The sequence below is a fragment of the Semicossyphus pulcher genome, unplaced genomic scaffold (genome assembly GCF_022749685.1).
Source record: "Semicossyphus pulcher isolate SPU_LCO1_2020_fin unplaced genomic scaffold, fSemPul1.0.p SCAF_8, whole genome shotgun sequence".
NCBI classification, from domain to species: domain Eukaryota; kingdom Metazoa; phylum Chordata; class Actinopteri; order Labriformes; family Labridae; genus Semicossyphus; species Semicossyphus pulcher.
The window spans coordinates 12941609-12944848 of record NW_027211759.1 but is presented as its reverse complement, the minus strand read 5'-3'; positions in this window follow the sequence as shown (position 1 = coordinate 12944848).

Below are 3240 nucleotides of genomic sequence, written 5' to 3'. Positions count from 1 at the left end.
ACACCACCGGGAGTGAGGTCAAAAACTGTCGTCAAACACCGCCACCCTTACGTCAAAAATCAACGACAAAAACTGCTGCCACTGATGTCGAAAGTCGACCTTAAAAAACCTACGTCAAAAACTGGGTTCAAGGGGCGCTGGTTTGGCTCAGTTGGTAGAGCAGGCGCCCCATATACAGAGGCTACAGTCCTCGTTGCACTGATCGCAGGTTCGACTCCCGGTCTGCCGATCATTTGGTGCATGTCGTCCCCTGCTCTCTCCTCCCAGCATTATCTGTCTATCTTCAGCTGTCCTGTCAATTAAAGGCAAAAAAGCCCAAAAAATAATCTTTAAAAAAAAAAAAAAAAAAAACTGGGTTCAAAAATTGACGTCAAAAACTTTCAGCACTGGGGTGCTGGTTGGTAGAGCAGGTGCCCAATGTACAGAGGCTACAGTCTTCATCGCACTGATCGCAGGTTCAACTCCCGGTCTGCCGATCCATTCGGTGCATGTCATACTCCACTCTCTCCTCCCCACATTTCCTGTCTCTCTTCAGTTGTCCTATAAAATAAAGGCAAAAACATAAAAAATAATCTTAAAAAAAAAAGTCAAAAGTCAACCTCAAAAATCTACATCAAAAATGTACGTCAAAAATCGACCTCAAAAACTGTCGTCACACCCCGCTGGCACTGACGTCAAAAATTGCCATCAAACACCGGCTTCAAAAGTCGAAGTCAAAACATACGTTAAACACCTCTGGCACTGACAAACATAATAATATGTTAAATTTCTAATTGAGAAGTAATTTATTTCAATTATTCATAATAATCTTCATGTCGGCTATAAATATAATAACATTAGATTTTTCCTAATTTAATTTCACCAAATTATTGGGACTAAATGGCACCAAAAACTGTAATCACAGGGCTCCGCTTAGAAAATGATGTTGTGCTCCGTCTGTGATTACATCTGTGCCCTGTCAGCAAAATTAAATCACATCTGCAGTGAGCCGTTATGTGGGTGTAAAGGTTCTTAAAATAAGGCAATAAAGAAAGAGAGAGAGGGGGAGAGAGAGAAAGACACACACACACACACACACACACACACACACACACACACACACACACAGCGAGTAGAGAGAGGACGGTTTGAGAAGGACAGAGGTGTGTGTGTCAAGGGCAACATGACGCTTTGACTCAAGGACATGTGAGGCTGACAGCCAAAGCCCCTCCTCATGAGGTCCTCAGTGAGAACAGAGCCAAAGGATTATCAGTAAATCTACGTCTGTCAATTACCGTTATGCTGCGGTGAAACCACAGCGCTCCATAAACAAACAGGGCAAGCACGTAAAAGCAGGTCGGCCCTGAGCGTAATGAAGAGTGAGGGTGAACGAGGGCGTCCTGACATGCACAGCTCAGTGACAGTAAAGACAGTAGATAAAGATATATTTGACCTCCAGATCTGAACAAATCACACAAATTCTGAATCATCAAATTGTTGACAGTCGTATTAAATTGAATTGATCAAACTTTTTCATATATTTTATACTAACTGGGAATAGGCTGTATACTCCACTAACACTGGAAGTACCATTAATCCTCACCACAAACCAAGCTCTGATAGAACATGTGACCAAAGGTCTGATGGAGTTTTCACAGCTAAGATTCTGACATTGCAATTTGCTTTTGGTGAAGGGAGATCTCTGATCCATAATTCAAGTAAAAGTACCAAAAATAAATAAATAAATACTTGATTACATTGAAAATTCATGCATTCAGAATCCAACTTAAAGGAGCAGTGCAAAGGATTTGGGGTCAGCTAGCGTTGAGGTAGCAGATTGCAGCCAAATGATATCAATAAGTCTTACTTACTGTCTCTTGTGTAAAAGTACAGCGGTATTATCAGCTAAATTTACATGATGTTTTAAAAGGTACTAAAAAAATAGACCTGCATCAATTTGTAAGCAACATGTAACTGTAACATGTCAAGATGGAACTAATGTATACACATTACATACACATATATAATGTTAGGTCATTCTGTCCAGCGGTGCTCAAACAAGATAAGGGGAGGGGTGGGCTCATGAAATGCTAATTGGGAGAAGAAATAAGAAAAAGTTCTGCTGTACAAATTTCAATACAATTTTCATTTTGCTTTTCATTCATACTGGAATATTTTATTTTGTGGTTTAAACATAAATTATTGGGCCTTTATTTACAGGACAACTGAGAGGCAGGAAATATTGGGAATATTGTGGCAGAAGAAGATCTGGAAGCTCGGTTGGAAAACAAAACCATATATGGTGGTCTGGGAACAGTACGCTCGGGTGATAATGTTGATAAACCCTTTGAGTGTTTATCTGGAAACCGTACACTTGTGGAACGAGGTTGAAAACACATTAAGCGAGAGATCATGCCAGGATGACCTGGCACGAACTCAGTGCTTCCAGTACAGATAGTATCAATAGCCAAAAGTGTCCAATCACACGCTCACAGAAGTTGACGTCAAATGAAGGGCTATAACTAGATGAGGAAATTAAGGGTCAGTCTGATGATGCGAGAGACGTGAGGTGCTTGAACTGTGTATTGCATCTTCAATAAACCCGCAAAGGCTGCAGTTACGATCCTGTGTTAAGTCTCGTTTATCATCATTTTTCATTGAGAAAATCTTCTACACAACATGCAGTAAAATGCCAAGGACGGGAGTCAAAGCTGCGGCCGCTACGTCGAGGACTGTAGCCTCTGTATATGGTGCGCCTGCTCCACCAACTGAGCTACACCAGCGCCCCTACCTTGAAGTTTTGAGGCGCATTGTCTTTTTTTAATAAAACCGCTAACAACTGAAACGTGACAAGTCCCTTCGACACACTTTTTTTCAGGTGGCAAAACCCAAAAAGGTTCGGAGCAACTAGTTTAATCTTAAACCACGCGTTGCATTTCATCAGATTTCTTTTGTGTATTATTTTAATCTAAAAAGTAAAGTTCCCCTCTCGCTATAGGAATTAAGCAGAATACAATATATCAGACGTATGCAGCAGAACTATAGTAACAAAGTAAATTAAATACATGCACTGTAAACTGCTGGAGTAAATTAATTAGCTGCATTCTGGAGGCTGCTGAATTACATAATGTATACCATAAATGATGTTTGTTTCCTGATCCCTGATCCTCATCAAACATGCGAGACTATGACTAAGCCTGCAGGGACAGTGAAGCAATCCAGTCCCACAGGCCTGCCGACAGCAGGCTGGTCCTCACACTC